The sequence below is a fragment of the Prenolepis imparis genome, unplaced genomic scaffold, assembly GCF_030444845.1.
Source record: "Prenolepis imparis isolate NDT839.2.m4 unplaced genomic scaffold, iyPreImpa1.0 SCAF_13, whole genome shotgun sequence".
In the NCBI taxonomy this organism is placed as follows: domain Eukaryota; kingdom Metazoa; phylum Arthropoda; class Insecta; order Hymenoptera; family Formicidae; genus Prenolepis; species Prenolepis imparis.
The window spans coordinates 6,374,953-6,401,491 of NW_028141171.1; the positions used below are offsets into that span (position 1 = coordinate 6,374,953).

General features: G+C 31.6%; 1 protein-coding gene across 1 annotated transcript in view; it reads right to left on the reverse strand.

The window, feature by feature from the left end:
* Window positions 1-725: 725 nt before the first annotated feature.
* Window positions 726-26,539, reverse strand: part of LOC145944899 (uncharacterized) — a 116,988-nt gene continuing 91,174 nt past the window's right edge. The window contains exon 13 of the transcript XR_014426762.1: window positions 726-1,512. The gene's annotated coding sequence lies outside the window, so the exon portion shown is untranslated. The remainder of the gene's footprint in view (window positions 1,513-26,539) is intronic.

Sequence of the window (26,539 nt, forward strand, 5' to 3'; positions counted from 1 at the left end):
GGAGAGATGCAATTATTTTACATCACGCACGAAAATAGCTAGTTATGACTCTCGTCGAAAACTTTTGACAAATAGATAGTTATATATAAATGTCTATAGATCGACTCGAAGGACCTTCTGTGACCGCTTATAGACTGCTCACCAATAGGTAAGTCCACGCAACAAACAAAACAACAGACTGACACGATGGCAGAGCACAGTAATTAGAAGTGTCTCGTGGTCGGGTCCACCCGAAACGAAACGCTTAATTACACGTAAGCATCGAGCGGGCCTGTCGTCCTCCGGAGTAAAAGGGAGGACACGAGGAGGAGGCTCGAATCTCGCTCGGACCCCGGCCTTTAATCGGCAGATTAGATTAGGGATTCCTCGCTTCTCGTGCTCTGGCTTACGCTATCTCCCGACTGGGAATTAATAACGGATGCACGCGAAATCGAATCCCGGCTAGATTCCAACAAATGTTCGGCAACTCCATGAATCACATTGTAAAAAAAAATATCTAAAATTGTATGAACAATAAGTGTAAAATTACACAACGAATAATAAAAATGTATAACATTTCCATTATTTAGTATGTAACTTTACACTTATTGTACATGTAATTTTATCATATTTTTTTTACAATGCATGATGCAAACATAAAAATGTGAAAAAAATCTACGTTTTTAAATTATTTATGAAATTACTATATACTTTTAAAATAAAATTTATTAGTTTCAATTATATAATAGCGATTCTAATATCGATATTATGATAAAATTATTCGTAAGAAAGCTGGTAAGTAATAAGAATAATAATTAACATTGCAGATGATTGCAGCAACCAATCGAGACTATTCAGAAGTTCTTAATCTCTCTTTTGCTTTACACATAACATAAATTTCAATCCACTTTGCACTATAATTCAATTTAATGAAACATTGTACGTCTAAAAAAATTCTCATCTTTCGGAAAGCTTTTTTTAGCAATTTAAAGCGTCAAGAGAAAATTCTTCTGTCTCTGCGAGTTTGGCACTATATATTTCTTTCTTTCTCTCCCTCCCCCTCCCTCTCTCTTTCTCTATTTTTTCTATTCGTAAACGTGTACGTAACACCGATGTACGCGAGATAAATGGATTTAGCTTCGACCTTACCGAGTACGTGCGCTCGCCCGGCTAGAGCTTTATTCTACCACCTCTCCCGATGCTCTCTCGTGCGCACGACAGGTGCAGCGCGTGGGAGAACGAGGGTGGGAAACTGGAGAGGTAGGTGCACGCTCTCTCACAGGGAACTCGTCATGAGGGGGGAAAGAGAGGCCAGAGGAGACAGGGAGAAGGAAGGCAAAAAAGAACAAAACGATAGAAAGAGAAGGCGGTCTCTTCTCGGTTAACGTCGACTCGCCCATCGATTCCCCCGCGTATCCCCGTCCATTACCGTCCATATCGTATATCCCTGGTCCATTGCATCTACCGCGGGGGCTTCACCATTGCTCTCGCGTGGTCGTTTGGGCCAGCTGATCACGCTCTTGACAGCGAAATCTGCGGAATACAGATAGATAGAAGTTAATGTATTTTCGTCATAACTTTAATTTTTATTGTCAAAGTATAAATCTATTGCAATCGAATAATAATTAATTACAATCCGTAGTCAGACTTTATCATATTTAATACTCGTGTAAAGAAATATATACTTCTTTCTCTTTGATATTAAATTTATTTTAACATCAAAATTCAATATTAAATTTGATTATTAAATTAATTTTTCTAATCCTCTTTCTAAAAAAGGCATGTTATTGACATTGTTGTCGCTTTTCCGCGATGCTGATTGGCTCTCTGTCGATACGCGTTGTGTTATATTCGTAGCATCGAAAGGCTGTCATCACGAGGGTTAGCAGTTAGCAGTTTGACAGTTAGTCCAAAATAAAATAAAATAAAATAATAATATGTTTTAAATAATATGTTATAATACTTTAAACTTGATTAATATTTTTGACATTCGCCTTATGTGTTATATTTGTAACATGAAGAGGCTGTCATCGAGAGGGTTAGCAGTTAGCAGTTTGACAGTTAGTCCAAAATAAAATTAAATAAAATAATGACATGTTTTAAATAATATGTTATAATACTTTAAATTTTGATTAATATTTTTGCGGAAAAGAGGCAACAATACTTGCGAGAATCGACTTAATATGTCTTTTTTAGAAAAAGACTAGAATAACACAAGCGCGCGTTATGCCATTCCTCGATTTTATTAAAAAAAGTATGATGTATTTATATAAAGTTTGTTTAAACTTCATTAATATTTTTTTACAGAAATCAGATGATTAAAGCATTACATTGCCAATTAAATTTTAAAATAAAAATATGTTATAAAAATTAAAATAATATATAATTCCTTAAACTCGATTAATATTTTTTGACAGATATCAGCTGATAGCTGTTATAAATATTAATCGAGTTTAAGGAATTATATATTACATTATTTAAAACATATTATTTTAAATGTTATAACATATTCTTATTTTAAAAATTAATTAGCAAATTAACGTTTTAATCAGCTGATTTCTGTAACAAAAATATTAATCGAGGATAAGATATTACAACATATTATTTACAATATATTGCTATTTTAATTTTTATAACAATTTTTATTACTATTTTAAAATTTAATTACCTTACTATATTAATATTTTCTAATATATATATATAATTAAGAAGTAGTATATTTATTAAGTTAAGAATAGAAGTGAGACATGAATACAAATTTACAATTAAGGTTTCGTAGATATAATTATTAAAACAAAAATTATTTTCTTAATTAGAGTCACAAATATATATCGTCCGACACTTTTCGATAATCTTGATATAATTCGAATTCCGAATGCGCAGTAGAAATGAGTTTCGACATATATTACCGCGATATATGCATGCAGTCACGCATAACTCGTGATAATGTGCAGACAATGTACTGTTAAAATATATATAAGATTAATTTTTTGCACGTTTTGAAATATCGAAAATTAAAATTTTTAAGCCGCAAATCCCATACGGCGCAGATTTATATAACGTATATTGGACCAAAAAGGTAGTACGCTGGTATGCTTATGGTACAAAGATAATCTGCAAACAATACACTATTGAAATATATATACGATGAATTTTTGGCTCGCCTTAAAATATTAGAAATCGATACTTTTTTACAGTTGACCCTATGCGACGCAATATTATTCTATGTATATCAAGTTAAAACATTTGTACGCTGGTGTCTGTTTGGTACCAAATGATTCTGTAATCAATGTACTATTAAAATGTATAATCGATGAATTTTTGGCTCGTCTTAAAATATTAGAAATTAATACTTTTTTGACGCGGACCCTGTGCGACGCATCCTTATTTTATGTTTATCGTATTAAAAAATTTGTACGCTGGTGTCTGCATGGTACCAAAAGATTCTGTAATCAATGTACTATTAAAATGTATAATCGATGAATTTTTGGCTCGTCTTAAAATATTAGAAATCGATACTTTTTTGACGCGGACCCTATGCGACGCAACATTATTTTATGTATATCAAGTTAAAAAATTTGTACGCTGGTGTCTGTTTGGTACCAAAAGATTCTGTAATCAATGTACTATTGAAATGTATAATCGATGAATTTTTGGCTCGTCTTAAAATATTGGAAATCGATACTTTTTACCGCTGACCCTATGCGACGCAACCTTATTTTAAGTATATCAAGTTAAATAATTTGTACGCTGGTGTCTGTTTCGTACCAAATGATTCTGTAATCAATGTACTATTAAAATGTATAATCGATGAATTTTTGGCTCGTCTTAAAATATTAGAAATCGATACTTTTTTGACGCGGACCCTGTGCGACGCATACTTATTTTATGTTTATCGTATTAAAAAATTTGTACGCTGGTGTCTGCATTGTACCAAAAGATTCTGTAATCAATGTAATATTAAAATGTATAATCGATGAATTTTTGGCTCGTCTTAAAATATTAGAAATCGATACTTTTTTACCGCTGACCCTATGCGACGCAACATTATTTTATGTATATCAAGTTAAAAAATTTGTACGCTGGTGTCTGTTTGGTACCAAAAGATTCTGTAATCAATGTACTATTAAAATGTATAATCGATGAATTTTTGGCTCGTCTTAAAATATTAGAAATCGATACTTTTTTGACGCGGACCCTGTGCGACGCATCATTATTTTATGTTTATCGTATTAAAAAATTTGTACGCTGGTGTCTGCATGGTACCAAAAGATTCTGTAATGAATGTAATATTAAAATGTATAATCGATGAATTTTTGGCTCGTCTTAAAATATTAGAAATCGATACTTTTTTACCGCTGACCCTATGCGACGCAACATTATTTTATGTATATCAAGTTAAAAAATTTGTACGCTGGTGTCTGTTTGGTACCAAAAGATTCTGTAATCAATGTACTATTAAAATGTATAATCGATGAATTTTTGGCTCGTCTTAAAATATTAGAAATCGATACTTTTTTGACGCGGACCCTGTGCGACGCATCCTTATTTTATGTTTATCGTATTAAAAAATTTGTACGCTGGTGTCTGCATGGTACCAAAAGATTCTGTAATCAATGTACTATTAAAATGTATAATCGATGAATTTTTGGCTCGTCTTAAAATATTAGAAATCGATACTTTTTTACCGCTGACCCTATGCGACGCAACATTATTTTATGTATATCAAGTTAAAAAATTTGTACGCTGGTGTCTGTTTGGTACCAAAAGATTCTGTAATCAATGTACTATTGAAATGTATAATCGATGAATTTTTGGCTCGTCTTAAAATATTGGAAATTGTTACTTTTTACCGCTGACCCTATGCGACGCAACCTTATTTTAAGTATATCAAGTTAAATAATTTGTACGCTGGTGTCTGTTTCGTACCAAATGATTCTGTAATCAATGTACTATTAAAATGTATAATCGATGAATTTTTGGCTCGTCTTAAAATATTAGAAATCGATACTTTTTTGACGCGGACCCTGTGCGACGCATACTTATTTTATGTTTATCGTATTAAAAAATTTGTACGCTGGTGTCTGCATGGTACCAAAAGATTCTGTAATCAATGTAATATTAAAATGTATAATCGATGAATTTTTGGCTCGTCTTAAAATATTAGAAATCGATACTTTTTTACCGCTGACCCTATGCGACGCAACATTATTTTATGTATATCAAGTTAAAAAATTTGTACGCTGGTGTCTGTTTGGTACCAAAAGATTCTGTAATCAATGTACTATTAAAATGTATAATCGATGAATTTTTGGCTCGTCTTAAAATATTAGAAATTAATACTTCTTTGACGCGGACCCTGTGCGACGCATACTTATTTTATGTTTATCGTATTAAAAAATTTGTACGCTGGTGTCTGCATGGTACCAAAAGATTCTGTAATCAATGTACTATTAAAATGTATAATCGATGAATTTCTGGCTCGTCTTATAATATTAGAAATCGATACTTTTTTGACGCGGACCCTGTGCGACACATACTTATTTTATGTTTATCGTATTAAAAAATTTGTACGCTGGTGTCTGCATGGTACCAAAAGATTCTGTAATCAATGTAATATTAAAATGTATAATCGATGAATTTTTGGCTCGTCTTAAAATATTAGAAATCGATACTTTTTTACCGCTGACCCTATGCGACGCAACATTATTTTATGTATATCAAGTTAAAAAATTTGTACGCTGGTGTCTGTTTGGTACCAAAAGATTCTGTAATCAATGTACTATTAAAATGTATAATCGATGAATTTTTGGCTCGTCTTAAAATATTAGAAATCGATACTTTTTTGACGCGGACCCTGTGCGACGCATCATTATTTTATGTTTATCGTATTAAAAAATTTGTACGCTGGTGTCTGCATGGTACCAAAAGATTCTGTAATGAATGTAATATTAAAATGTATAATCGATGAATTTTTGGCTCGTCTTAAAATATTAGAAATCGATACTTTTTTACCGCTGACCCTATGCGACGCAACATTATTTTATGTATATCAAGTTAAAAAATTTGTACGCTGGTGTCTGTTTGGTACCAAAAGATTCTGTAATCAATGTACTATTAAAATGTATAATCGATGAATTTTTGGCTCCTCTTAAAATATTAGAAATCGATACTTTTTTGACGCGGACCCTGTGCGACGCATCATTATTTTATGTTTATCGTATTAAAAAATTTGTACGCTGGTGTCTGCATGGTACCAAAAGATTCTGTAATGAATGTAATATTAAAATGTATAATCGATGAATTTTTGGCTCGTCTTAAAATATTAGAAATCGATACTTTTTTACCGCTGACCCTATGCGACGCAACATTATTTTATGTATATCAAGTTAAAAAATTTGTACGCTGGTGTCTGTTTGGTACCAAAAGATTCTGTAATCAATGTACTATTAAAATGTATAATCGATGAATTTTTGGCTCGTCTTAAAATATTAGAAATTAATACTTCTTTGACGCGGACCCTGTGCGACGCATACTTATTTTATGTTTATCGTATTAAAAAATTTGTACGCTGGTGTCTGCATGGTACCAAAAGATTCTGTAATCAATGTACTATTAAAATGTATAATCGATGAATTTTTGGCTCGTCTTATAATATTAGAAATCGATACTTTTTTGACGCGGACCCTGTGCGACACATACTTATTTTATGTTTATCGTATTAAAAAATTTGTACGCTGGTGTCTGCATGGTACCAAAAGATTCTGTAATCAATGTACTATTAAAATGTATAATCGATGAATTTTTGGCTCGTCTTAAAATATTAGAAATCGATACTTTTTTACCGCTGACCCTATACGACGCAACATTATTTTATGTATATCAAGTTAAAAAATTTGTACGCTGGTGTCTGTTTGGTACCAAAAGATTCTGTAATCAATGTACTATTGAAATGTATAATCGATGAATTTTTGGCTCGTCTTAAAATATTGGAAATCGATACTTTTTACCGCTGACCCTATGCGACGCAACCTTATTTTAAGTATATCAAGTTAAAAAATTTGTACGCTGGTGTCTGCATGGTACCAAAAGATTCTGTAATCAATGTAATATTAAAATGTATAATCGATGAATTTTTGGCTCGTCTTAAAATATTAGAAATTAATACTTCTTTGACGCGGACCTTGTGCGACGCATACTTATTTTATGTTTATCATATTAAAAAATTTGTACGCTGGTGTCTGCATGGTACCAAAAGATTCTGTAATCAATGTACTATTAAAATGTATAATCGATGAATTTTTGGCTCGTCTTATAATATTAGAAATCGATACTTTTTTGACGCGGACCCTGTGCGACACATACTTATTTTATGTTTATCGTATTAAAAAATTTGTACGCTGGTGTCTGCATGGTACCAAAAGATTCTGTAATGAATGTAATATTAAAATGTATAATCGATGAATTTTTGGCTCGTCTTAAAATATTAGAAATCGATACTTTTTTACCGCTGACCCTATGCGACGCAACATTATTTTATGTATATCAAGTTAAAAAATTTGTACGCTGGTGTCTGTTTGGTACCAAAAGATTCTGTAATCAATGTACTATTAAAATGTATAATCGATGAATTTTTGGCTCGTCTTAAAATATTAGAAATCGATACTTTTTTGACGCGGACCCTGTGCGACGCATACTTATTTTATGTTTATCGTATTAAAAAATTTGTACGCTGGTGTCTGCATGGTACCAAAAGATTCTGTAATCAATGTAATATTAAAATGTATAATCGATGAATTTTTGGCTCGTCTTAAAATATTAGAAATTAATACTTCTTTGACCCTGTGCGACGCATACTTATTTTATGTTTATCGTATTAAAAAATTTGTACGCTGGTGTCTGCATGGTACCAAAAGATTCTGTAATCAATGTAATATTAAAATGTATAATCGATGAATTTTTGGCTCGTCTTAAAATATTAGAAATCGATACTTTTTTACCGCTGACCCTATGCGACGCAACATTATTTTATGTATATCAAGTTAAAAAATTTGTACGCTGGTGTCTGTTTGGTACCAAAAGATTCTGTAATCAATGTACTATTAAAATGTATAATCGATGAATTTTTGGCTCGTCTTAAAATATTAGAAATCGATACTTTTTTGACGCGGACCCTGTGCGACGCATCATTATTTTATGTTTATCGTATTAAAAAATTTGTACGCTGGTGTCTGCATGGTACCAAAAGATTCTGTAATGAATGTAATATTAAAATGTATAATCGATGAATTTTTGGCTCGTCTTAAAATATTAGAAATCGATACTTTTTTACCGCTGACCCTATGCGACGCAACATTATTTTATGTATATCAAGTTAAAAAATTTGTACGCTGGTGTCTGTTTGGTACCAAAAGATTCTGTAATCAATGTACTATTGAAATGTATAATCGATGAATTTTTGGCTCGTCTTAAAATATTGGAAATCGATACTTTTTACCGCTGACCCTATGCGACGCAACCTTATTTTAAGTATATCAAGTTAAATAATTTGTACGCTGGTGTCTGTTTCGTACCAAATGATTCTGTAATCAATGTACTATTAAAATGTATAATCGATGAATTTTTGGCTCGTCTTAAAATATTAGAAATCGATACTTTTTTACCGCTGACCCTATGCGACGCAACATTATTTTATGTATATCAAGTTAAAAAATTTGTACGCTGGTGTCTGTTTGGTACCAAAAGATTCTGTAATCAATGTACTATTGAAATGTATAATCGATGAATTTTTGGCTCGTCTTAAAATATTGGAAATCGATACTTTTTACCGCTGACCCTATGCGACGCAACCTTATTTTAAGTATATCAAGTTAAATAATTTGTACGCTGGTGTCTGTTTCGTACCAAATGATTCTGTAATCAATGTACTATTAAAATGTATAATCGATGAATTTTTGGCTCGTCTTAAAATATTAGAAATCGATACTTTTTTATCGCTGACCCTATGCGACGCAACATTATTTTATGTATATCAAGTTAAAAAATTTGTACGCTGGTGTCTGTTTGGTACCAAAAGATTCTGTAATCAATGTACTATTAAAATGTATAATCGATGAATTTTTGGCTCGTCTTAAAATATTAGAAATCGATACTTTTTTGACGCGGACCCTGTGCGACGCATACTTATTTTATGTTTATCGTATTAAAAAATTTGTACGCTGGTGTCTGCATGGTACCAAAAGATTCTGTAATCAATGTAATATTAAAATGTATAATCGATGAATTTTTGGCTCGTCTTAAAATATTAGAAATCGATACTTTTTTACCGCTGACCCTATGCGACGCAACATTATTTTATGTATATCAAGTTAAAAAATTTGTACGCTGGTGTCTGTTTGGTACCAAAAGATTCTGTAATCAATGTACTATTAAAATGTATAATCGATGAATTTTTGGCTCGTCTTAAAATATTAGAAATTAATACTTCTTTGACGCGGACCCTGTGCGACGCATACTTATTTTATGTTTATCGTATTAAAAAATTTGTACGTTGGTGTCTGCATGGTACCAAAAGATTCTGTAATCAATGTACTATTAAAATGTATAATCGATGAATTTTTGGCTCGTCTTATAATATTAGAAATCGATACTTTTGTGACGCGGACCCTGTGCGACACATACTTATTTTATGTTTATCGTATTAAAAAATTTGTACGCTGGTGTCTGCATGGTACCAAAAGATTCTGTAATCAATGTAATATTAAAATGTATAATCGATGAATTTTTGGCTCGTCTTAAAATATTAGAAATCGATACTTTTTTACCGCTGACCCTATGCGACGCAACATTATTTTATGTATATCAAGTTAAAAAATTTGTACGCTGGTGTCTGTTTGGTACCAAAAGATTCTGTAATCAATGTACTATTAAAATGTATAATCGATGAATTTTTGGCTCGTCTTAAAATATTAGAAATCGATACTTTTTTGACGCGGACACTGTGCGACGCATCATTATTTTATGTTTATCGTATTAAAAAATTTGTACGCTGGTGTCTGCATGGTACCAAAAGATTCTGTAATGAATGTAATATTAAAATGTATAATCGATGAATTTTTGGCTCGTCTTAAAATATTAGAAATCGATACTTTTTTACCGCTGACCCTATGCGACGCAACATTATTTTATGTATATCAAGTTAAAAAATTTGTACGCTGGTGTCTGTTTGGTACCAAAAGATTCTGTAATCAATGTACTATTAAAATGTATAATCGATGAATTTTTGGCTCGTCTTAAAATATTAGAAATTAATACTTCTTTGACGCGGACCCTGTGCGACGCATACTTATTTTATGTTTATCGTATTAAAAAATTTGTACGCTGGTGTCTGCATGGTACCAAAAGATTCTGTAATCAATGTACTATTAAAATGTATAATCGATGAATTTTTGGCTCGTCTTATAATATTAGAAATCGATACTTTTTTGACGCGGACCCTGTGCGACGCATTCTTATTTTATGTTTATCGTATTAAAAAATTTGTACGCTGGTGTCTGCATGGTACCAAAAGATTCTGTAATCAATGTACTATTAAAATGTATAATCGATGAATTTTTGGCTCGTCTTAAAATATTAGAAATCGATACTTTTTTACCGCTGACCCTATGCGACGCAACATTATTTTATGTATATCAAGTTAAAAAATTTGTACGCTGGTGTCTGTTTGGTACCAAAAGATTCTGTAATCAATGTACTATTGAAATGTATAATCGATGAATTTTTGGCTCGTCTTAAAATATTGGAAATCGATACTTTTTACCGCTGACCCTATGCGACGCAACCTTATTTTAAGTATATCAAGTTAAATAATTTGTACGCTGGTGTCTGTTTCGTACCAAATGATTCTGTAATCAATGTACTATTAAAATGTATAATCGATGAATTTTTGGCTCGTCTTAAAATATTAGAAATCGATACTTTTTTGACGCGGACCCTGTGCGACGCATACTTATTTTATGTTTATCGAATTAAAAAATTTGTACGCTGGTGTCTGCATGGTACCAAAAGATTCTGTAATCAATGTAATATTAAAATGTATAATCGATGAATTTTTGGCTCGTCTTAAAATATTAGAAATTAATACTTCTTTGACGCGGACCCTGTGCGACGCATACTTATTTTATGTTTATCGTATTAAAAAATTTGTACGCTGGTGTCTGCATGGTACCAAAAGATTCTGTAATCAATGTACTATTAAAATGTATAATCGATGAATTTTTGGCTCGTCTTATAATATTAGAAATCGATACTTTTTTGACGCGGACCCTGTGCGACACATACTTATTTTATGTTTATCGTATTAAAAAATTTGTACGCTGGTGTCTGCATGGTACCAAAAGATTCTGTAATCAATGTACTATTAAAATGTATAATCGATGAATTTTTGGCTCGTCTTAAAATATTAGAAATCGATACTTTTTTACCGCTGACCCTATGCGACGCAACATTATTATATGTATATCAAGTTAAAAAATTTGTACGCTGGTGTCTGTTTGGTACCAAAAGATTCTGTAATCAATGTACTATTGAAATGTATAATCGATGAATTTTTGGCTCGTCTTAAAATATTGGAAATCGATACTTTTTACCGCTGACCCTATGCGACGCAACCTTATTTTAAGTATATCAAGTTAAATAATTTGTACGCTGGTGTCTGTTTCGTACCAAATGATTCTGTAATCAATGTACTATTAAAATGTATAATCGATGAATTTTTGGCTCGTCTTAAAATATTAGAAATCGATACTTTTTTGACGCGGACCCTGTGCGACGCATACTTATTTTATGTTTATCGTATTAAAAAATTTGTACGCTGGTGTCTGCATGGTACCAAAAGATTCTGTAATCAATGTAATATTAAAATGTATAATCGATGAATTTTTGGCTCGTCTTAAAATATTAGAAATTAATACTTCTTTGACGCGGACCCTGTGCGACGCATACTTATTTTATGTTTATCGTATTAAAAAATTTGTACGCTGGTGTCTGCATGGTACCAAAAGATTCTGTAATCAATGTACTATTAAAATGTATAATCGATGTATTTTTGGCTCGTCTTATAATATTAGAAATCGATACTTTTTTGACGCGGACCCTGTGCGACACATACTTATTTTATGTTTATCGTATTAAAAAATTTGTACGCTGGTGTCTGCATGGTACCAAAAGATTCTGTAATCAATGTAATATTAAAATGTATAATCGATGAATTTTTGGCCGTCTTAAAATATTAGAAATCGATACTTTTTTACCGCTGACCCTATGCGACGCAACATTATTTTATGTATATCAAGTTAAAAAATTTGTACGCTGGTGTCTGTTTGGTACCAAAAGATTCTGTAATCAATGTACTATTAAAATGTATAATCGATGAATTTTTGGCTCGTCTTAAAATATTAGAAATTAATACTTTTTTGACGCGGACCCTGTGCGACGCATCCTTATTTTATGTTTATCGTATTAAAAAATTTGTACGCTGGTGTCTGCATGGTACCAAAAGATTCTGTAATCAATGTACTATTAAAATGTATAATCGATGAATTTTTGGCTCGTCTTAAAATATTAGAAATCGATACTTTTTTACCGCTGACCCTATGCGACGCAACATTATTTTATGTATATCAAGTTAAAAAATTTGTACGCTGGTGTCTGTTTGGTACCAAAAGATTCTGTAATCAATGTACTATTGAAATGTATAATCGATGAATTTTTGGCTCGTCTTAAAATATTGGAAATCGATACTTTTTCCGCTGACCCTATGCGACGCAACCTTATTTTAAGTATATCAAGTTAAAAAATTTGTACGCTGGTGTCTGCATGGTACCAAAAGATTCTGTAATCAATGTACTATTAAAATGTATAATCGATGAATTTTTGGCTCGTCTTATAATATTAGAAATCGATACTTTTTTGACGCGGACCCTGTGCGACACATACTTATTTTATGTTTATCGTATTAAAAAATTTGTACGCTGGTGTCTGCATGGTACCAAAAGATTCTGTAATGAATGTAATATTAAAATGTATAATCGATGAATTTTTGGCTCGTCTTAAAATATTAGAAATCGATACTTTTTTACCGCTGACCCTATGCGACGCAACATTATTTTATGTATATCAAGTTAAAAAATTTGTACGCTGGTGTCTGTTTGGTACCAAAAGATTCTGTAATCAATGTACTATTAAAATGTATAATCGATGAATTTTTGGCTCGTCTTAAAATATTAGAAATCGATACTTTTTTGACGCGGACCCTGTGCGACGCATACTTATTTTGTTTATCGTATTAAAAAATTTGTACGCTGGTGTCTGCATGGTACCAAAAGATTCTGTAATCAATGTAATATTAAAATGTATAATCGATGAATTTTTGGCTCGTCTTAAAATATTAGAAATTAATACTTCTTTGACGCGGACCCTGTGCGACGCATACTTATTTTATGTTTATCGTATTAAAAAATTTGTACGCTGGTGTCTGCATGGTACCAAAAGATTCTGTAATCAATGTAATATTAAAATGTATAATCGATGAATTTTTGGCTCGTCTTAAAATATTAGAAATCGATACTTTTTTACCGCTGACCCTATGCGACGCAACATTATTTTATGTATATCAAGTTAAAAAATTTGTACGCTGGTGTCTGTTTGGTACCAAAAGATTCTGTAATCAATGTACTATTAAAATGTATAATCGATGAATTTTTGGCTCGTCTTAAAATATTAGAAATCGATACTTTTTTGACGCGGACCCTGTGCGACGCATCATTATTTTATGTTTATCGTATTAAAAAATTTGTACGCTGGTGTCTGCATGGTACCAAAAGATTCTGTAATGAATGTAATATTAAAATGTATAATCGATGAATTTTTGGCTCGTCTTAAAATATTAGAAATCGATACTTTTTTACCGCTGACCCTATGCGACGCAAAATTATTTTATGTATATCAAGTTAAAAAATTTGTACGCTGGTGTCTGATTGGTACCAAAAGATTCTGTAATCAATGTACTATTAAAATGTATAATCGATGAATTTTTGGCTCGTCTTAAAATATTAGAAATCGATACTTTTTTGACGCGGACCCTGTGCGACGCATCATTATTTTATGTTTATCGTATTAAAAAATTTGTACGCTGGTGTCTGCATGGTACCAAAAGATTCTGTAATGAATGTAATATTAAAATGTATAATCGATGAATTTTTGGCTCGTCTTAAAATATTAGAAATCGATACTTTTTTACCGCTGACCCTATGCGACGCAACATTATTTTATGTATATCAAGTTAAAAAATTTGTACGCTGGTGTCTGTTTGGTACCAAAAGATTCTGTAATCAATGTACTATTAAAATGTATAATCGATGAATTTTTGGCTCGTCTTAAAATATTAGAAATTAATACTTCTTTGACGCGGACCCTGTGCGACGCATACTTATTTTATGTTTATCGTATTAAAAAATTTGTACGCTGGTGTCTGCATGGTACCAAAAGATTCTGTAATCAATGTACTATTAAAATGTATAATCGATGAATTTTTGGCTCGTCTTATAATATTAGAAATCGATACTTTTTTGACGCGGACCCTGTGCGACACATACTTATTTTATGTTTATCGTATTAAAAAATTTGTACGCTGGTGTCTGCATGGTACCAAAAGATTCTGTAATCAATGTACTATTAAAATGTATAATCGATGAATTTTTGGCTCGTCTTAAAATATTAGAAATCGATACTTTTTTACCGCTGACCCTATGCGACGCAACATTATTTTATGTATATCAAGTTAAAAAATTTGTACGCTGGTGTCTGTTTGGTACCAAAAGATTCTGTAATCAATGTACTATTGAAATGTATAATCGATGAATTTTTGGCTCGTCTTAAAATATTGGAAATCGATACTTTTTACCGCTGACCCTATGCGACGCAACCTTATTTTAAGTATATCAAGTTAAAAAATTTGTACGCTGGTGTCTGCATGGTACCAAAAGATTCTGTAATCAATGTAATATTAAAATGTATAATCGATGAATTTTTGGCTCGTCTTAAAATATTAGAAATTAATACTTCTTTGACGCGGACCTTGTGCGACGCATACTTATTTTATGTTTATCATATTAAAAAATTTGTACGCTGGTGTCTGCATGGTACCAAAAGATTCTGTAATCAATGTACTATTAAAATGTATAATCGATGAATTTTTGGCTCGTCTTATAATATTAGAAATCGATACTTTTTTGACGCGGACCCTGTGCGACACATACTTATTTTATGTTTATCGTATTAAAAAATTTGTACGCTGGTGTCTGCATGGTACCAAAAGATTCTGTAATGAATGTAATATTAAAATGTATAATCGATGAATTTTTGGCTCGTCTTAAAATATTAGAAATCGATACTTTTTTACCGCTGACCCTATGCGACGCAACATTATTTTATGTATATCAAGTTAAAAAATTTGTACGCTGGTGTCTGTTTGGTACCAAAAGATTCTGTAATCAATGTACTATTAAAATGTATAATCGATGAATTTTTGGCTCGTCTTAAAATATTAGAAATCGATACTTTTTTGACGCGGACCCTGTGCGACGCATACTTATTTTATGTTTATCGTATTAAAAAATTTGTACGCTGGTGTCTGCATGGTACCAAAAGATTCTGTAATCAATGTAATATTAAAATGTATAATCGATGAATTTTTGGCTCGTCTTAAAATATTAGAAATTAATACTTCTTTGACCCTGTGCGACGCATACTTATTTTATGTTTATCGTATTAAAAAATTTGTACGCTGGTGTCTGCATGGTACCAAAAGATTCTGTAATCAATGTAATATTAAAATGTATAATCGATGAATTTTTGGCTCGTCTTAAAATATTAGAAATCGATACTTTTTTACCGCTGACCCTATGCGACGCAACATTATTTTATGTATATCAAGTTAAAAAATTTGTACGCTGGTGTCTGTTTGGTACCAAAAGATTCTGTAATCAATGTACTATTAAAATGTATAATCGATGAATTTTTGGCTCGTCTTAAAATATTAGAAATCGATACTTTTTTGACGCGGACCCTGTGCGACGCATCATTATTTTATGTTTATCGTATTAAAAAATTTGTACGCTGGTGTCTGCATGGTACCAAAAGATTCTGTAATGAATGTAATATTAAAATGTATAATCGATGAATTTTTGGCTCGTCTTAAAATATTAGAAATCGATACTTTTTTACCGCTGACCCTATGCGACGCAACATTATTTTATGTATATCAAGTTAAAAAATTTGTACGCTGGTGTCTGTTTGGTACCAAAAGATTCTGTAATCAATGTACTATTGAAATGTATAATCGATGAATTTTTGGCTCGTCTTAAAATATTGGAAATCGATACTTTTTACCGCTGACCCTATGCGACGCAACCTTATTTTAAGTATATCAAGTTAAATAATTTGTACGCTGGTGTCTGTTTCGTACCAAATGATTCTGTAATCAATGTACTATTAAAATGTATAATCGATGAATTTTTGGCTCGTCTTAAAATATTAGAAATCGATACTTTTTTATCGCTGACCCTATGCGACGCAACATTATTTTATGTATATCAAGTTAAAAAATTTGTACGCTGGTGTCTGTTTGGTACCAAAAGATTCTGTAATCAATGTACTATTAAAATGTATAATCGATGAATTTTTGGCTCGTCTTAAAATATTAGAAATCGATACTTTTTTGACGCGGACCCTGTGCGACGCATACTTATTTTATGTTTATCGTATTAAAAAATTTGTACGCTGGTGTCTGCATGGTACCAAAAGATTCTGTAATCAATGTAATATTAAAATGTATAATCGATGAATTTTTGGCTCGTCTTAAAATATTAGAAATCGATACTTTTTTACCGCTGACCCTATGCGACGCAACATTATTTTATGTATATCAAGTTAAAAAATTTGTACGCTGGTGTCTGTTTGGTACCAAAAGATTCTGTAATCAATGTACTATTGAAATGTATAATCGATGAATTTTTGGCTCGTCTTAAAATATTGGAAATCGATACTTTTTACCGCTGACCCTATGCGACGCAACCTTATTTTAAGTATATCAAGTTAAATAATTTGTACGCTGGTGTCTGTTTCGTACCAAATGATTCTGTAATCAATGTACTATTAAAATGTATAATCGATGAATTTTTGGCTCGTCTTAAAATATTAGAAATCGATACTTTTTTACCGCTGACCCTATGCGACGCAACATTATTTTATGTATATCAAGTTAAAAAATTTGTACGCTGGTGTCTGTTTGGTACCAAAAGATTCTGTAATCAATGTACTATTGAAATGTATAATCGATGAATTTTTGGCTCGTCTTAAAATATTGGAAATCGATACTTTTTACCGCTGACCCTATGCGACGCAACCTTATTTTAAGTATATCAAGTTAAATAATTTGTACGCTGGTGTCTGTTTCGTACCAAATGATTCTGTAATCAATGTACTATTAAAATGTATAATCGATGAATTTTTGGCTCGTCTTAAAATATTAGAAATCGATACTTTTTTATCGCTGACCCTATGCGACGCAACATTATTTTATGTATATCAAGTTAAAAAATTTGTACGCTGGTGTCTGTTTGGTACCAAAAGATTCTGTAATCAATGTACTATTAAAATGTATAATCGATGAATTTTTGGCTCGTCTTAAAATATTAGAAATCGATACTTTTTTGACGCGGACCCTGTGCGACGCATACTTATTTTATGTTTATCGTATTAAAAAATTTGTACGCTGGTGTCTGCATGGTACCAAAAGATTCTGTAATCAATGTAATATTAAAATGTATAATCGATGAATTTTTGGCTCGTCTTAAAATATTAGAAATCGATACTTTTTTACCGCTGACCCTATGCGACGCAACATTATTTTATGTATATCAAGTTAAAAAATTTGTACGCTGGTGTCTGTTTGGTACCAAAAGATTCTGTAATCAATGTACTATTGAAATGTATAATCGATGAATTTTTGGCTCGTCTTAAAATATTGGAAATCGATACTTTTTACCGCTGACCCTATGCGACGCAACCTTATTTTAAGTATATCAAGTTAAAAAATTTGTACGCTGGTGTCTGCATGGTACCAAAAGATTCTGTAATCAATGTACTATTAAAATGTATAATCGATGAATTTTTGGCTCGTCTTATAATATTAGAAATCGATACTTTTTTGACGCGGACCCTGTGCGACACATACTTATTTTATGTTTATCGTATTAAAAAATTTGTACGCTGGTGTCTGCATGGTACCAAAAGATTCTGTAATCAATGTAATATTAAAATGTATAATCGATGAATTTTTGGCTCGTCTTAAAATATTAGAAATCGATACTTTTTTACCGCTGACCCTATGCGACGCAACATTATTTTATGTATATCAAGTTAAAAAATTTGTACGCTGGTGTCTGTTTGGTACCAAAAGATTCTGTAATCAATGTACTATTAAAATGTATAATCGATGAATTTTTGGCTCGTCTTAAAATATTAGAAATCGATACTTTTTTGACGCGGACCCTGTGCGACGCATACTTATTTTATGTTTATCGTATTAAAAAATTTGTACGCTGGTGTCTGCATGGTACCAAAAGATTCTGTAATCAATGTAATATTAAAATGTATAATCGATGAATTTTTGGCTCGTCTTAAAATATTAGAAATTAATACTTCTTTGACCCTGTGCGACGCATACTTATTTTATGTTTATCGTATTAAAAAATTTGTACGCTGGTGTCTGCATGGTACCAAAAGATTCTGTAATCAATGTAATATTAAAATGTATAATCGATGAATTTTTGGCTCGTCTTAAAATATTAGAAATCGATACTTTTTTACCGCTGACCCTATGCGACGCAACATTATTTTATGTATATCAAGTTAAAAAATTTGTACGCTGGTGTCTGTTTGGTACCAAAAGATTCTGTAATCAATGTACTATTAAAATGTATAATCGATGAATTTTTGGCTCGTCTTAAAATATTAGAAATCGATACTTTTTTGACGCGGACCCTGTGCGACGCATCATTATTTTATGTTTATCGTATTAAAAAATTTGTACGCTGGTGTCTGCATGGTACCAAAAGATTCTGTAATGAATGTAATATTAAAATGTATAATCGATGAATTTTTGGCTCGTCTTAAAATATTAGAAATCGATACTTTTTTACCGCTGACCCTATGCGACGCAACATTATTTTATGTATATCAAGTTAAAAAATTTGTACGCTGGTGTCTGTTTGGTACCAAAAGATTCTGTAATCAATGTACTATTGAAATGTATAATCGATGAATTTTTGGCTCGTCTTAAAATATTGGAAATCGATACTTTTTACCGCTGACCCTATGCGACGCAACCTTATTTTAAGTATATCAAGTTAAATAATTTGTACGCTGGTGTCTGTTTCGTACCAAATGATTCTGTAATCAATGTACTATTAAAATGTATAATCGATGAATTTTTGGCTCGTCTTAAAATATTAGAAATCGATACTTTTTTACCGCTGACCCTATGCGACGCAACATTATTTTATGTATATCAAGTTAAAAAATTTGTACGCTGGTGTCTGTTTGGTACCAAAAGATTCTGTAATCAATGTACTATTGAAATGTATAATCGATGAATTTTTGGCTCGTCTTAAAATATTGGAAATCGATACTTTTTACCGCTGACCCTATGCGACGCAACCTTATTTTAAGTATATCAAGTTAAATAATTTGTACGCTGGTGTCTGTTTCGTACCAAATGATTCTGTAATCAATGTACTATTAAAATGTATAATCGATGAATTTTTGGCTCGTCTTAAAATATTAGAAATCGATACTTTTTTATCGCTGACCCTATGCGACGCAACATTATTTTATGTATATCAAGTTAAAAAATTTGTACGCTGGTGTCTGTTTGGTACCAAAAGATTCTGTAATCAATGTACTATTAAAATGTATAATCGATGAATTTTTGGCTCGTCTTAAAATATTAGAAATCGATACTTTTTTGACGCGGACCCTGTGCGACGCATACTTATTTTATGTTTATCGTATTAAAAAATTTGTACGCTGGTGTCTGCATGGTACCAAAAGATTCTGTAATCAATGTAATATTAAAATGTATAATCGATGAATTTTTGGCTCGTCTTAAAATATTAGAAATCGATACTTTTTTACCGCTGACCCTATGCGACGCAACATTATTTTATGTATATCAAGTTAAAAAATTTGTACGCTGGTGTCTGTTTGGTACCAAAAGATTCTGTAATCAATGTACTATTAAAATGTATAATCGATGAATTTTTGGCTCGTCTTAAAATATTAGAAATTAATACTTCTTTGACGCGGACCCTGTGCGACGCATACTTATTTTATGTTTATCGTATTAAAAAATTTGTACGTTGGTGTCTGCATGGTACCAAAAGATTCTGTAATCAATGTACTATTAAAATGTATAATCGATGAATTTTTGGCTCGTCTTATAATATTAGAAATCGATACTTTTGTGACGCGGACCCTGTGCGACACATACTTATTTTATGTTTATCGTATTAAAAAATTTGTACGCTGGTGTCTGCATGGTACCAAAAGATTCTGTAATCAATGTAATATTAAAATGTATAATCGATGAATTTTTGGCTCGTCTTAAAATATTAGAAATCGATACTTTTTTACCGCTGACCCTATGCGACGCAACATTATTTTATGTATATCAAGTTAAAAAATTTGTACGCTGGTGTCTGTTTGGTACCAAAAGATTCTGTAATCAATGTACTATTAAAATGTATAATCGATGAATTTTTGGCTCGTCTTAAAATATTAGAAATCGATACTTTTTTGACGCGGACACTGTGCGACGCATCATTATTTTATGTTTATCGTATTAAAAAATTTGTACGCTGGTGTCTGCATGGTACCAAAAGATTCTGTAATGAATGTAATATTAAAATGTATAATCGATGAATTTTTGGCTCGTCTTAAAATATTAGAAATCGATACTTTTTTACCGCTGACCCTATGCGACGCAACATTATTTTATGTATATCAAGTTAAAAAATTTGTACGCTGGTGTCTGTTTGGTACCAAAAGATTCTGTAATCAATGTACTATTAAAATGTATAATCGATGAATTTTTGGCTCGTCTTAAAATATTAGAAATTAATACTTCTTTGACGCGGACCCTGTGCGACGCATACTTATTTTATGTTTATCGTATTAAAAAATTTGTACGCTGGTGTCTGCATGGTACCAAAAGATTCTGTAATCAATGTACTATTAAAATGTATAATCGATGAATTTTTGGCTCGTCTTATAATATTAGAAATCGATACTTTTTTGACGCGGACCCTGTGCGACGCATTCTTATTTTATGTTTATCGTATTAAAAAATTTGTACGCTGGTGTCTGCATGGTACCAAAAGATTCTGTAATCAATGTACTATTAAAATGTATAATCGATGAATTTTTGGCTCGTCTTAAAATATTAGAAATCGATACTTTTTTACCGCTGACCCTATGCGACGCAACATTATTTTATGTATATCAAGTTAAAAAATTTGTACGCTGGTGTCTGTTTGGTACCAAAAGATTCTGTAATCAATGTACTATTGAAATGTATAATCGATGAATTTTTGGCTCGTCTTAAAATATTGGAAATCGATACTTTTTACCGCTGACCCTATGCGACGCAACCTTATTTTAAGTATATCAAGTTAAATAATTTGTACGCTGGTGTCTGTTTCGTACCAAATGATTCTGTAATCAATGTACTATTAAAATGTATAATCGATGAATTTTTGGCTCGTCTTAAAATATTAGAAATCGATACTTTTTTGACGCGGACCCTGTGCGACGCATACTTATTTTATGTTTATCGAATTAAAAAATTTGTACGCTGGTGTCTGCATGGTACCAAAAGATTCTGTAATCAATGTAATATTAAAATGTATAATCGATGAATTTTTGGCTCGTCTTAAAATATTAGAAATTAATACTTCTTTGACGCGGACCCTGTGCGACGCATACTTATTTTATGTTTATCGTATTAAAAAATTTGTACGCTGGTGTCTGCATGGTACCAAAAGATTCTGTAATCAATGTACTATTAAAATGTATAATCGATGAATTTTTGGCTCGTCTTATAATATTAGAAATCGATACTTTTTTGACGCGGACCCTGTGCGACACATACTTATTTTATGTTTATCGTATTAAAAAATTTGTACGCTGGTGTCTGCATGGTACCAAAAGATTCTGTAATCAATGTACTATTAAAATGTATAATCGATGAATTTTTGGCTCGTCTTAAAATATTAGAAATCGATACTTTTTTACCGCTGACCCTATGCGACGCAACATTATTATATGTATATCAAGTTAAAAAATTTGTACGCTGGTGTCTGTTTGGTACCAAAAGATTCTGTAATCAATGTACTATTGAAATGTATAATCGATGAATTTTTGGCTCGTCTTAAAATATTGGAAATCGATACTTTTTACCGCTGACCCTATGCGACGCAACCTTATTTTAAGTATATCAAGTTAAATAATTTGTACGCTGGTGTCTGTTTCGTACCAAATGATTCTGTAATCAATGTACTATTAAAATGTATAATCGATGAATTTTTGGCTCGTCTTAAAATATTAGAAATCGATACTTTTTTGACGCGGACCCTGTGCGACGCATACTTATTTTATGTTTATCGTATTAAAAAATTTGTACGCTGGTGTCTGCATGGTACCAAAAGATTCTGTAATCAATGTAATATTAAAATGTATAATCGATGAATTTTTGGCTCGTCTTAAAATATTAGAAATTAATACTTCTTTGACGCGGACCCTGTGCGACGCATACTTATTTTATGTTTATCGTATTAAAAAATTTGTACGCTGGTGTCTGCATGGTACCAAAAGATTCTGTAATCAATGTACTATTAAAATGTATAATCGATGTATTTTTGGCTCGTCTTATAATATTAGAAATCGATACTTTTTTGACGCGGACCCTGTGCGACACATACTTATTTTATGTTTATCGTATTAAAAAATTTGTACGCTGGTGTCTGCATGGTACCAAAAGATTCTGTAATCAATGTAATATTAAAATGTATAATCGATGAATTTTTGGCCGTCTTAAAATATTAGAAATCGATACTTTTTTACCGCTGACCCTATGCGACGCAACATTATTTTATGTATATCAAGTTAAAAAATTTGTACGCTGGTGTCTGTTTGGTACCAAAAGATTCTGTAATCAATGTACTATTAAAATGTATAATCGATGAATTTTTGGCTCGTCTTAAAATATTAGAAATTAATACTTTTTTGACGCGGACCCTGTGCGACGCATCCTTATTTTATGTTTATCGTATTAAAAAATTTGTACGCTGGTGTCTGCATGGTACCAAAAGATTCTGTAATCAATGTACTATTAAAATGTATAATCGATGAATTTTTGGCTCGTCTTAAAATATTAGAAATCGATACTTTTTTACCGCTGACCCTATGCGACGCAACATTATTTTATGTATATCAAGTTAAAAAATTTGTACGCTGGTGTCTGTTTGGTACCAAAAGATTCTGTAATCAATGTACTATTGAAATGTATAATCGATGAATTTTTGGCTCGTCTTAAAATATTGGAAATCGATACTTTTTCCGCTGACCCTATGCGACGCAACCTTATTTTAAGTATATCAAGTTAAAAAATTTGTACGCTGGTGTCTGCATGGTACCAAAAGATTCTGTAATCAATGTACTATTAAAATGTATAATCGATGAATTTTTGGCTCGTCTTATAATATTAGAAATCGATACTTTTTTGACGCGGACCCTGTGCGACACATACTTATTTTATGTTTATCGTATTAAAAAATTTGTACGCTGGTGTCTGCATGGTACCAAAAGATTCTGTAATGAATGTAATATTAAAATGTATAATCGATGAATTTTTGGCTCGTCTTAAAATATTAGAAATCGATACTTTTTTACCGCTGACCCTATGCGACGCAACATTATTTTATGTATATCAAGTTAAAAAATTTGTACGCTGGTGTCTGTTTGGTACCAAAAGATTCTGTAATCAATGTACTATTAAAATGTATAATCGATGAATTTTTGGCTCGTCTTAAAATATTAGAAATCGATACTTTTTTGACGCGGACCCTGTGCGACGCATACTTATTTTGTTTATCGTATTAAAAAATTTGTACGCTGGTGTCTGCATGGTACCAAAAGATTCTGTAATCAATGTAATATTAAAATGTATAATCGATGAATTTTTGGCTCGTCTTAAAATATTAGAAATTAATACTTCTTTGACGCGGACCCTGTGCGACGCATACTTATTTTATGTTTATCGTATTAAAAAATTTGTACGCTGGTGTCTGCATGGTACCAAAAGATTCTGTAATCAATGTAATATTAAAATGTATAATCGATGAATTTTTGGCTCGTCTTAAAATATTAGAAATCGATACTTTTTTACCGCTGACCCTATGCGACGCAACATTATTTTATGTATATCAAGTTAAAAAATTTGTACGCTGGTGTCTGTTTGGTACCAAAAGATTCTGTAATCAATGTACTATTAAAATGTATAATCGATGAATTTTTGGCTCGTCTTAAAATATTAGAAATCGATACTTTTTTGACGCGGACCCTGTGCGACGCATCATTATTTTATGTTTATCGTATTAAAAAATTTGTACGCTGGTGTCTGCATGGTACCAAAAGATTCTGTAATGAATGTAATATTAAAATGTATAATCGATGAATTTTTGGCTCGTCTTAAAATATTAGAAATCGATACTTTTTTACCGCTGACCCTATGCGACGCAACATTATTTTATGTATATCAAGTTAAAAAATTTGTACGCTGGTGTCTGATTGGTACCAAAAGATTCTGTAATCAATGTACTATTAAAATGTATAATCGATGAATTTTTGGCTCGTCTTAAAATATTAGAAATCGATACTTTTTTGACGCGGACCCTGTGCGACGCATCATTATTTTATGTTTATCGTATTAAAAAATTTGTACGCTGGTGTCTGCATGGTACCAAAAGATTCTGTAATGAATGTAATATTAAAATGTATAATCGATGAATTTTTGGCTCGTCTTAAAATATTAGAAATCGATACTTTTTTACCGCTGACCCTATGCGACGCAACATTATTTTATGTATATCAAGTTAAAAAATTTGTACGCTGGTGTCTGTTTGGTACCAAAAGATTCTGTAATCAATGTACTATTAAAATGTATAATCGATGAATTTTTGGCTCGTCTTAAAATATTAGAAATTAATACTTCTTTGACGCGGACCCTGTGCGACGCATACTTATTTTATGTTTATCGTATTAAAAAATTTGTACGCTGGTGTCTGCATGGTACCAAAAGATTCTGTAATCAATGTACTATTAAAATGTATAATCGATGAATTTTTGGCTCGTCTTATAATATTAGAAATCGATACTTTTTTGACGCGGACCCTGTGCGACACATACTTATTTTATGTTTATCGTATTAAAAAATTTGTACGCTGGTGTCTGCATGGTACCAAAAGATTCTGTAATCAATGTACTATTAAAATGTATAATCGATGAATTTTTGGCTCGTCTTAAAATATTAGAAATCAATACTTTTTTACCGCTGACCCTATGCGACGCAACATTATTTTATGTATATCAAGTTAAAAAATTTGTACGCTGGTGTCTGTTTGGTACCAAAAGATTCTGTAATCAATGTACTATTGAAATGTATAATCGATGAATTTTTGGCTCGTCTTAAAATATTGGAAATCGATACTTTTTACCGCTGACCCTATGCGACGCAACCTTATTTTAAGTATATCAAGTTAAAAAATTTGTACGCTGGTGTCTGCATGGTACCAAAAGATTCTGTAATCAATGTAATATTAAAATGTATAATCGATGAATTTTTGGCTCGTCTTAAAATATTAGAAATTAATACTTCTTTGACGCGGACCTTGTGCGACGCATACTTATTTTATGTTTATCATATTAAAAAATTTGTACGCTGGTGTCTGCATGGTACCAAAAGATTCTGTAATCAATGTACTATTAAAATGTATAATCGATGAATTTTTGGCTCGTCTTATAATATTAGAAATCGATACTTTTTTGACGCGGACCCTGTGCGACACATACTTATTTTATGTTTATCGTATTAAAAAATTTGTACGCTGGTGTCTGCATGGTACCAAAAGATTCTGTAATGAATGTAATATTAAAATGTATAATCGATGAATTTTTGGCTCGTCTTAAAATATTAGAAATCGATACTTTTTTACCGCTGACCCTATGCGACGCAACATTATTTTATGTATATCAAGTTAAAAAATTTGTACGCTGGTGTCTGTTTGGTACCAAAAGATTCTGTAATCAATGTACTATTAAAATGTATAATCGATGAATTTTTGGCTCGTCTTAAAATATTAGAAATCGATACTTTTTTGACGCG